The 12,319-nt window shown below is 43.4% G+C and overlaps 1 long non-coding RNA gene across 1 annotated transcript in view; it reads right to left on the reverse strand.

Moving 5' to 3' along the window:
• Positions 1-6,345: 6,345 nt before the first annotated feature.
• Positions 6,346-12,319, reverse strand: part of LOC138980463 (uncharacterized) — a 6,874-nt gene continuing 900 nt past the window's right edge. The window contains exon 2 of the long non-coding RNA XR_011460340.1: positions 6,346-9,824. This is a non-coding gene — a long non-coding RNA (uncharacterized lncRNA). The remainder of the gene's footprint in view (positions 9,825-12,319) is intronic.

Raw genomic sequence — 12,319 nt, forward strand, 5'->3', positions numbered from 1 at the left:
GTCGCTCCTTGCATGAAACGGCATAAAATAAGCAATAATAAAAAAAAAAATTAAATAAGTAAGGTACATGTTTAGGCTAGGGCCGGGGGGGTTGCGCAACCCCCATAACCCCCCCGGTAGTCCGGCCCTGCATATATTCTCTTCCAATTAGAAAAATAAGTAAAAGCAACTGGACATTTTTAAAATACATCTTTTCTGTCAGTCCAAGGATTGCTTAGTCCATTAAAAACAAACAGACTAGGATTTAACACACCCATTTTCAGTGCCGTAGCACAGCTCATAAAAGTGGTCCGGCCATAAAAAAAATAAAAAGGTACGGTCCCTGGCCATTATGTTCTCCTCAACTATTAGTGACAATTTCTCGCTTAACGCTGTCATTGTGCGATCTAAGTCACGACCCCTCCTTCCTCCTAACACAGCGCTGAAGCTTATGAAGACGATTTTTTTTTTTGGCCGGAGTGGCCGGTAGGGCTGCTACGGCCCTGATTTTAAGAAAAAGTTAACATGATCTTCTTCTTCTTCTTGGCGTTCGCAGAGGTTACACAATCAGTCCAGCACTGGTGATAAATGTTGTCGTTTTCTCCAACTCCTGTCGACTGCCGTATAGTTTGGTCTGCAAGGGAGTTGGTGACGGCCACACTTCTTTTCGTTCCTCATCTAGTAAGGGACATCGCTGTAAGATGTGTTCCGCTGTTTGGTCCTCTTGACCGCAGGCACAGGTTGGTGATGGCGCCAGCTTGAACTTTCGGTTCATGTGAGCATTGAGCCTGTTGTGGCCAGTACGCAGCCTGATGAGGTTGACTTGCTGCTCTCTGGACATTGTGTGGTAGTCATCTCTGTTTGTCCTTGGCCTCATCAATGCCTTGATGATTGTCTTCTGCTCACTAAAGCTGACACTGTTTTCAGGTTGGTCTTCCACGGCTCCTTCTTTTGCCAGCTCATCTGCCCTTTCATTTCCTGGTATCCCACAGTGTGCTGGTATCCACTGGAGGACAACTCTTCTGGTTTGTCTGACTATCTGTAATGCTTTGGCCAGCTGTGGGAGTTTGTCGTTCTCTAGGGCCTGAAGGACTGAAAGGGCGTCCGAGAGGAAGACAACTTGAAAGCAAGGGTCTGCGGAGTCCTGAACGAAGGAGGCGGCCTGCATGAGAGCTTCTGCTTCTGCTTTATAGTTTGTGCAGTGTTTGCCAGTGGCAACGCTGGATGTAGCTGTATGTCCCCCAGGGAACTGGATGAGAATGCCTGCACCTCCATTGAGCACGGCGTTAGTTGCTGATCCATCGGTGTATACATGGATCCACGCCTCTTTTGGGTACTGTTCGTCGATCAGGGCCAAGGTGAGTGCCTGTCGAGCTGTGTCATTCTGATCTTCTCCTGAGGTAACATGTGGAACACTGGTGCAGATCTGGATGCCTGGTTTCTCTGTTGCCTTGGGGGTTTCCTCTTCTTCTTGAGTCAGAGGTAGAGTGTTCTGTGGAAGGACTTCCCTGTACTGTCGAGAAAGTCTCTTGCTCTCGTGTACAAAACTGCTCCGTTTAAGCCGGTTCTTGGTGAGGTTGCTCAGTCTGTGCTTCATGGGGTGGTCGGGTAGGCACTTGAGCTTCTCGGCCTGTACCATAGTCTTGGCTTCTCTTCTCTGACAGAGGGGTTGGATGGTGGTAAGCTTCTCCATTTCCTTGATGGGCGTGGATTTCATTGCACCGGTGATGAGTCGGAGGGCCTGGTTTTGCACACGGTCAAGGGTCTGCAGGTTTGTCTTGGCTGAGGTTGACCACGCTGTGGAGCCGTACTCGAGGTGGGGTCTGATTGTTCCCTGGTATACTGTCTTCAGTATCTTCTCGTTCGCTCCCCAGGTGGTACCTGCCAGCTTCCTGAGTATGGCTAGCTTGCGCCGGGCCTTCGTCTCTGCCTGTGCAATGTGTGGTTTCCAGGTCTGCCGTCTATCAAAGGTGACACCAAGGTACGTTGCTTCTTCATCCTCTCTCAGAGGAGTTCCACCAAGCCTAATGGTTCCGGCTTTCTGCTTTGGCGACAGTGTGAATAGGGTGGTGGAGGATTTCTCCTTGTTGATGGAGACGCACCAATCTTCTGCCCATGCGTTCAGCCTATCTGCCGCTTGCTGCATTCTGTAGGTGGCAGTACTTGCGTGCTCCTCCTTGCACCAGATCACAAGGTCGTCTGCGTAGAGAGCAGCTTTGATCCCCTTGGGCATCTCAGACACCAGATCGTCGATGAAGAGAAGGAAGAGTGTGGGGGAGAGGACTCCGCCCTGAGGGACGCCATGACGAAGGAGGAACTTCTTGCTTTTGGTCTGGTCGACGTTAACTCTTGCCCTGCGGTTATAGAGGTAAGAGCGAATCCACTGGTACATGTTGCTGGACACGCCTTTCCTCAGCAGTTTTACAAGGAGTCCATCTTTCCAGACCTTGTCAAAGGCCTTCTGAAGATCTATCCAGGTGACGAAGACCAGCTTCTGTTCCTGAAAGGCATCTTCAACTTCTTGCGCCAGGTAAGTGACCTGATCTTCAGTGCTCCGGAACTGTCGGAATCCAGCTTGTTCAGGGGCGAGGAGGTTCCTGGATTCCAGGTACCACCTGAGGCGCTCGTTCACAATTCTCTCCAGGGTCTTCACAACACAGCTGGTGAGGCTGATTGGGCGATAGCTGGTGGCCTTCTTTGGATCCTTCCCTTTTTTTAAGATGGGGATCATGATCGCTTCTCGCCAGAGTTGTGGTAGCGATCCTTCTTGCCAGCTGCTGTTGAAGACCTCGAGTAGCTTGTTCTCTGCTGCACTACCAAGGTGGGTTAGCATCTCGTTGGTGATGCCGTCTGGGCCAGGGGACTTCTTCGCCTTTGACTTTTTCAGAGCTGAGTGCAGCTCGTGGAGTGTGAGTGGTTGACTCATGGCGTCCACTGTCGACTGTCTGGCAGGTCTCTCTCTTTTCTCTCTTCTTGCTTCTCTCTGTTTCTCGGGGCTAACATGGAGGTTGCTCTCAGCTGCATAGCTTTCAGCAAATTGGTTGGCAGCATGCTTTCCAGTTAGCACCTTCCCGTTCTCTTCTAATGTGATCTTTCCTCTGCTGGTGTTCTCATCATTCAACTGCTTGGTGAGCCTCCAGAGCTTTCTGCCATCCTTCTCAAGGTTCAGAGAGCTTGTTTTCTCTTGCCAGCTTCTCCGTCTTGCCTGTAGCTTCTTTTTGAGAAATTTGGCTTTGGCTTCCTGGAGGCGGATGTTGTTGTTTTGTGACGGGTTGACTTCTGCTTCCCTTCTGGCGTCTGCCAGATCATCATCCAGTTCCTGCAATTCATTGCTCCAGTAGGGCTTATAGTCTCTCCTGGCACCCCTGGGAATGGACTCACGCGCTGCTCTGAGGATGCTCATGTTGAAGTCCTTCGCCACCATATTGATGTCTCGACCCTCGACTCTGATGTCTCTGGTGAGTTCGCTGGTGCGGTGTCTAAAGAGGAACCAGTTCGCTCTTTTGTAGTTCCACCGTGGGAAGGAAGCTTCAGTGCAGGACTCCATGCCCAGGGTCAAAAAGACTGGCCGATGGTCACTTCCACCTAGCTGTTCTCCGACCTCTCTGCTGGTTAGCTGGTGCATGTCTTCCGTGCAGAAGGCTAGGTCAGGAGTTGATGTAGTGTGCCATCTTCTGGAGTAGAATGTAGGGCAGTCAAAGGGACTGTTCAAAAGGATGAGACCTTTGTCGTCCTGCCAGTTCTCCACCTCTTCTCCTCTCCGATCCAGGTGGTCATATCCCCAACTCTGTGAATGACTGTTGAAGTCACCCACCACAATGAAGTTGGAGGCCTTTGCGGGGATCGTGTCAAGGGCGAGGTGTCTATCATTGGGGCAGTAGAAGTTGACAAGATGGAATTCTGATGTCTTCGTCTGGATTCGAATCACCTGATATTCGGAGTCCTCCATGTGCGTTTCTATCAAACAGGCATTGATGTTGTTCCTGATGAGGGTCAGGATTCCTCCTTTGCTTCGGTCTGTTCTGTCGGACCTAAGACATTGGTAGCCTCTCACTTTGAAGGACTTTTGGGGTGTCAGGTGCGTCTCCTGAATACAGCAGATGTTGATGTTCTTCTCATGCAGGATATGCTCCAACTCTGTCTTCTTGTTCAGGATACTTTCTGCGTTCCAGTGCATGACCTGAAAAGGTCGCTGCTGACTGGGTTTCTTCCTGGTTGTGGTGGTGCCAGTCACTTTCCTCCCGCGTCCCCTGGCGTGACAAGACGGACGGGAGGGACCTCCAGTAGTTGGGGCTGGGTCCCTTTGAGGCATGGGACCCGACGCTGCTCCACCCTGGGGGGTCCTCAATGGGCGAGCGCCATTTTCATCTGTGCTGGTTGATTGTGTCATCATTTGCGTAAGTGCGTGTACCCGTGGTTTGTTAGAATGCGCCGTGCGGCCCGGGTCCTCCGTCTTCAGCATTCGGGGTTTTCTGTCGGGGTTACCTCACCCTTAGCTCATGGCCCGTACGTCCTACCCTGAGAGCACAGGGGGGAGGATTTTCCGGGATCCCACCCGGAGCCAGTTTGGTCCGCGGCCGCAAGCGGCTGATCTCCATATCTGAAGACCGTTCCCCTATCCGCCACCCGGGGACGCGCTGGGTTGGGGGTGGTCGCCCCACTGAAAATCCCACACTGGGTTAAGAAAGATCAGCCTGTCCCAGGTTAACATGATAATTGATATATCAGACTTTTTTATGCAATTACTACTGAAGATTCCAGACCAGGTAAAACAATCATTTTATATCCTTTGTCACATTTGTTTGTTTTTTATAAATCTATCTATAGCGAGTCTTGTCTCTTTGTGTCATTTAGTTATTTTCAAGAATTCTATCCTGGCAACAACAACAACAAAAAAACCACCTACCTACCTACCCTATTTTTTGTAGCAAACAGACAATTTATTTGTTTTGGCCTAAAGATCTTGAAACATTTTTTTTAAGGCCAAAAAAAAAAAATTGTCTGTTTAGGGTAACATGACCAAAAAAAGTAGGGTCGGTAGGTAGGTAAAGTTTTTTTTTTGTTTTTTTTGTTTTGTTTGTAAATGCTATGTTGGCTGAACATTCACTTCTTATATTTGATGAATACATGTTTCAAAACTAACGTATAAATAAAACAGAGAGAAAGGGAGAGAAAGAAACGCCAAATGTCTCTTTTTAGCATTTTTACCTCTTTTTTTTTCTTTTTTTTTTTTGAAATCAAAAAAAAGTTTTTGGGTCGGCGCCAAATCGATAGGGTCGGTCGGGTTACCCTAAACAGACAATTTTTTTTTTTTGGCCTAATAGAGAAATAACAAGTACAGCCATTAGCTGTGTCACTCGAATTTCTTTGTCAGGCTGAAACTTAGCTGTTGCGTTGGTGTCGGCTGTGTGTATCTGGGTCCAAAGCAACTTTCACATTCTCATCTACACACTCACGTTACACAAGTATACAATACTAACAAAAATACGGTGGGTGTAATAGGCGCCCCCATTTTTTGAGCAAACGCCACCCAAGGCCGCTTTGGACGGGTAGAAATTCTGTAGTTTCCAAGTCTATTTGTGTGTGGTTATCCAACACTATGGATAAAGCTCGCGTAAGAAGATTACGTCACGGTCAAAAGTCTTTGACGTCAATAATGCATCATGACGTCATGCCTCCCTGTAGTCTTTTTCTCTCGTGCGGTGTGTGTGTGTGTGTGTGTTCATTTTGTGCACATGTGTTAGTGTTAGTGTGTGTGTGTTTGTGTGTGTGTATGTGTGTGCGCGTGCATGAGTCTGTACTCGTGTGTGTGTGTGTGTGTGTGTGTGTGTGTAAGAAAGACTGAGAGAGAGGGAGAAAGTGTGTGTGTGTGTGTGTGAATGTGTGTGTGTGCATGAGTTTGTGTGTATGTTTGTGTGTGTATGAGTGTGTATATGTGTTTGTTTGTAAAGGTGTGTGTGTTCGTCTGTCTATGTGCGTATTTGTTTGTTTGTTTGCTTAACGCCCAGCCGACCACGAAGGGCCATAATTATCAGGGCGGTGCTGCTTTGAGATATAACGTGCGCCACACACAAGGCAGAAGTCGCAACACAGGCTTCATGTCTCACCCAGTCACATTATTCTGACACCGGACCAACCAGTCCTAGCACTAACCCCATAATGCCAGACGCCAGGCGGAGCAGCCACTAGATTGCCAATTTTAAAGTCTTAGGTATGACCCGGCCGGGGTTCGAACCCACGACCTCCCGATCACGGGGCGGACGCCTTACCACTAGGCCAACCGTGCCGGTAGTGTATGGGAGATAATGATGGTAAGGGTAACACAGAAAGAGAGAATGGTTGAACGAAACAACGCGAAAGAGTAAATCGTATGAAAACAGAGATTTATTTAAAGACTGGAGTACATGCATGAATTTAAAACAGTATTTGCCAACACTTTTGAAGGAAGTGGATTTAACAGCTGCAAATCGTAATAACTATATGGTGATCAGAAAATGTGAATCATAATTTGAAAGCACGATTATAGCCACTTAATGTAAAAGAGATGCAAATTATACGGTAAACAAGCTGTCGGTATCTCTTTTTTTAGCCCCTAAAAAATCGCCAGTGTTAACTTGGACGAACAAGAGTGTACAAATCCGTTCTTGAAGCATTTTGAAATCCAAATATTTTTCTTAAAACAAAGCCATGCTGTTTTGCCTTCTTTCATGAGAAAAAGCGGCACCTGACAAAAAGGAAACTTTCTGTTGTAGACAACCACCTTTGAGTGTACGAAATGAAATCCCGCTGTGTTAGTTCCAACTACAGGTATGTCAATGTGATTTCAACACCAAAGTCAAAGTTATTTGTCAAAATGCCATTTTCGCGAGGAAAATGTGCACGTCTTATAATGAAGAGAACGATATGTATCTTATCTTGTTTGTTCGACTTGGCTAATTCTTATGGGAAAACATAGGAAAACACATGTACAGGTGCAAAACCCAAAATACCTATCTTCCCAGGAAATGATTTGTAATGAGAGAAGAGAAAGTATTTCATTCTTGAAATGCCCAAAAGTCCGTCTCTTTTCAGATTTAGTCGCTTTAATTTTGTTTCTATTCCGATAGTGGAGATAGATATTCTGGAGCCGTGTGCTAGGACGTGTTAACACTGCGAGTATGACGACCGTCTGGTCAGATATCCTGGTGATAAAGAGTTTGTCCCTTGGTTTGTCATTCATACAAATCCTCCGTTCTTGGTTGTTGGTTTGCCATTAACACAAATCCTCCCTTCTTATTGGTTGGTTTGCCATTCATACAAATCCTCCCTTCTTCTTATTGGTTGGTTCGCCATTAACACAAATCCTCCCTTCTTATTGGTTGGTTTGCCATTCATACAAATCTTTCCTTCGTATTGGTTGGTTTGCCATTCATACAAATCCTCCCTTCTACTTATTGGTTGGTTCGCCATTAACACAAATCCTCCCTTCTTATTGGTTGGTTTGCCATTCATACAAATCCTCCGTTCTTGGTTGTTGGTTTGCCATTTATACCAATCCTCCTTTTTTCCCCGTGGTTGTACCACTTCTAAGGTCGGGCCGTTTGCTTTACTATCGAGGTTAATTTCCGTATGCATAGGACATGACTATGTCCGCCCCATCCTCTGGGCATATGTTCATCTCGGGATAGGGGTTCTTATTGTATGTCTCGTGTCTAGTTAGGAATCAAGTAGCTTCTTCTTCCTTATTCTTGGTTGTATCCAAGCAGAAGCTCATCTCAGATTGAATGCAGTTTCTTGGATTTGAGCAGTCTATAGCTTTACAGGTAAGAAATCGTGGTATGTGTTGACAACTAGAGTAGCTCAGCTGGCTCTCTCTGCATGGCATGTACGTCTCTTAGTCTTTGAGTCTAACATATTCAAGTTTGAGCTAGCCATTTCTTCTTTTTGGATAATCAAGGTTGAATACGGTAATGTTAAAAAAACAACACAATAAAGCAGGAAGGGTTGGGGAAGATATGTGGGCTACTGTTCATTTGTTCCGGAGGGATAAGCAGTCCTGGTATATATTTCATGACAGAGCTAAAGCAAAACCAGTGCGTGCTTATTATATTTTATTTTGTAAACGAACAGTCTTTTCTTCTGTAAAACGTACCTTTGTTGACAATTCCTGAAACCACACATAGGTGTGTCTCTCTTCTTCTGATTAACCATTTACCAAGTCGTGAAAAGCACACCCATTGGGGTCCACGTTACAGTTTATCACCTCGTCATAAGACCAATATTCTGGTGCTAACCTGAGGAGAGTCACGTACTCCAGGTTACAGTCACAACATTCACGGGCTTGCAGCCCCTTAAACATATAAAAAATGTCCCCAAATAATGAGACATTAATTTGTCTACTTTGCGTGTTTCTATGATTGATCTAATTTTAGAAAAACTGTCAAATCAAATGCATTGCTACAATAAAGGTTTAGCTTGCATATATGCAGCATGAAAAGAGAATGCAAAGTACAAATAAATGTTAAAATGTGACCCTCCACCACGAAATGAGTCGCATGTCACCTCGCGCGGTTTTGCGCTAGGCTTAATATAAGTCCGGAGGGTGTCTGGTAACAGCGTGAGGATCACCTTAGTCACAGGCTTATAACTCAAACAGTTTTCGCTCTTTTCTAAAACGGGTTTCACCACTGGATAGAGCAAAAAAAACTTTTTAGGAAAATGTAAAAATATGAAAATCATGCCGTGGTGGAGGGTCACAAATGCGTTATATACATTTTATGACATTTTCAAACAATCACTGCTCTAATACAAAAAGTAAGTAAAACGTGAAATAGCTTTGTTGGTGCAGAATATCTTTCTAGCGAATTTGATAACGAAAAACTTCGGCCAGTTCAAGAGTTTGGCCTTTACCATTTTTATGGTAAATACACAATTATGCAAATAAATATTCTAAATTATGAGAATATTTCCTTTTGTGGGGATATGCCTGATCAAAATACCACATTAGAAAGAAAAATCATTCATAAATCTTCCTCATTATTATACTTGTGATTTTAAATTTGTAATAAAAAAAATTGGTGTTAGGCAAGTGTAGGAAAGGCCACAACGAAGATTGAAACGATAAACAATTTTTTTATTTACAAGAATGTGTATACAGTTTAACGAAAACGAAAAATAAAATGTATAATATATGAAGAGTAACAGATATAGAAAAAAAATGACTAAAAAGACATATCTCTATAAAAATTTATATATGCACAATACTTTTTTCAACAGACAACAAAGTTAGATTGTACATATAATATATATTTACGTGACAGACATCACATAGGGAGAAACAAAACGACACAAAGGTAAGAAAAACATGGCATGTAGTGTAAGTTGTACAAATTTGGTCCGCACAGCAAAACAGACATATTGTATACCACGTTCATGTACATAGTACCAAATAACGTGATAGGCACAAGCGAGGCATACTGATTTATTCCGTTTTACTTAGAATAATATGAATGTGTGTTTTCTTTTGACAGGCGAGAACACAGACTTTAAAACAAAACGTCATTACCATCAGCAAAGAGCTGTTTTCTGTCTGGTTCTGAAGCTAAATTACACTATTTATGCAGTTTCATGCGAATTATCCAAAGCATTATCAGCACCACAAATGTTCTCTTTGTCTTTTGAATAAAACTTCCATCAAGGAAACTAGAAATGAAGTCGTCCACGCGTTTTTTTCAGGAATGTATAGATCTTGCGGAGGTAAAACGTCGAAGTTGTTGGTGGACGTTTGCAGACGGATGTTGGAACTGAGGAACTGATTAACTGTCAATAGCGCGGTACAGACAGCAGGCGAAGACCACGGCCAGGATCTGAAAACACAGCGGTAGAAAAAGGGGTTAACACCTCCATTTTTACCCAAACACCCACCCACACACACACACACACACACACACACACACACACACACACACACACACACACACACACACACACACACACAAACACACAATCGCGCGCGCACACAACAAATATGTCTGCAAACTATGAATTTTTAAAGAACACATTTAAGAGTGCCAAATATCTAACACGGAAGAGTGAACATATGAGTAAATAAATAAATATATACATTAAATTAATGATAAATACATAAATAAATGAATAAACAAGAAAATAAACAAACCATAAGTATATGATAAATAAATAAATAAATTAATACAACTTGGTCAGCACATAAATTGCATGGCTACAGCAGTGTCACTTTGGTCATAGAATTCGAAATAAGGTATAAGTTTAGCAACTGTTTGGTTAAGCTTATTACGAAAGAAACTGATAGCCAAATCTTAACAAAACAACTTTGATAATCATGCTGAATCGATATCGGGTGACCCCCTGGGTTTTCGAGACAAATAAACAACAAGCAACTACTTCATCAGTAATCAAGTCAGATTTTGACAGAACACGTACAAGGTTAACCAGTCGGGTATTAGGATGACAAATCTTGTTACACTTTCCTCAAATAGTACACATATAAAAGACCATATAAAGGTTCCCCCAACTTTCGTCTTGTTATATAAGCAGTGCTACAGAGTCCACTCTGAAATCGCTACCTTAGGTACGGCAAAAGTAACACGTTTAAGACATTTGTGGCAATGTATCAACGAGTCATGCTGTTTCAAGGACTTTGATTTCTCTTGATATAATCCTTTATACTGAAAATAACACGAACACGAAGAAGAAGAAGAAGAAGAAGAAGAAAAGAAGAAGAAGAAAAAGAGAAAAGAAGAAAGAAGAAGAAGAAAGAAGAAAGAATTAGAAGAAAGAAGAAGAAGAACAACAACAACAAGAAGAACAAGAACAACAACAACAACAACAACAACACCAACAACAACAACAACTAATAAATCCGAGAACACGCTGAGCAAATTCAAACTCTCCACTAAAAAGGAACAAAAACAAGACACACGCCTATCTACACAATCACCACCTTCACAATCACCACGAAAGGTTCAGTAACATTTTGTGTGACAGCCCTTGCGTGTCAGTATCCACAATATTCATAATTAATCATTGATGTTGAAGACTGCATCATTATTATTGCATTAAGACACGATCATAGCAAGGAGTTGTCGCAGCAAAATGTGTCCATACGGTAGAATTACGCAGTGTATTTGGATATAAAAAAAACCACACGTGAAGGCGGTCCTTCATTTAGCGTGTAGTCGACTTCGCGAAGACTTCTGCGGGCAGCTTTACGAAGTATACTTCGCGTAGTCGACATCGCCCATTTCAGCACAGGCTTTAAGTAAACATTCTGACACTGAAAAGGAAAAAGTCCAGTCCTTGTTTAATATGCGTGTTGCTCCGACGAAACAACGACAAATGTGACCCTCCACCACGGAATGAGTCGCATGTCACCTTTGCATGATTTTCATATTTTTACATTTTCCTAAAGAGTTTTTTATGCTCTATCCAGTGGTGAAAACCGTTTTAGAAAAGAGCTAAAACTGTTTGAGTTATAAGCCTGTGACTAAGGTGACCCTCACACTGTTAACAGACACTCCCCGGACTTGTATTAAGCCTAGCGCAGAACCGCGCGAGGTGACATGCGACTCATTTCGTGGTGGAGGGTCACAAATTGGAAATAAAAGAAATACGACCATCTGCAAGAAGAAGAATAAACACGGAATTACCCACTACTACCGAAACAAAACTAGTGGTTCATTCCTTCTTCACAGCGTTAATGTAACTTCCAAACCAAACGAACACAAAAGGAAAGTGACTTTGAAAGCAACAGCCCGACCCAAAACTGTGAGAGAGTGGAACTTGAACATGCAACAAAGTCCTTTCCATGTTTGAAAAGAAGCGCTAAAATGAATCGAGTCCTACTCGCTAAAAACAGATCGTCATGCAGAGGAATGACACATGCAGCGCCCAGCGACAGCAACATTTAATAATCATCTTTAACTTTGAAAACACTTCGTTGAAAGGTACACGTACTCCTCCTCATGTTGACATTATACATATCTGTCCAGGCTGTGCGTGTGATAAAAGCATCCATTTACTTGAATAAATGTGACCCTCCACCACGGGACGAGTCGCACAGTCCCCCCGGACCGCATGAGTTACCACAGTCCCCCCAGACTTATATTAAGCCTAGCGCAGAACCGCGCGAGGTGACATGCGACTCATTTCGTGGTGGAGAGTTACAAATAATAATAATGATCAATAAAAAATAAATTAAAAAAATACAGTATACTAATAATTATAATAATAATAAAATACAGCCTGGACGATTGTCGCGAAGTTGGATTAGTTAGTTGAAAATGTATGCCAGAAGTCAAATTAAAAAAAAAATAATTCTCGC

Source organism: Littorina saxatilis, linkage group LG11, assembly GCF_037325665.1.
Source record: "Littorina saxatilis isolate snail1 linkage group LG11, US_GU_Lsax_2.0, whole genome shotgun sequence".
NCBI classification, from domain to species: domain Eukaryota; kingdom Metazoa; phylum Mollusca; class Gastropoda; order Littorinimorpha; family Littorinidae; genus Littorina; species Littorina saxatilis.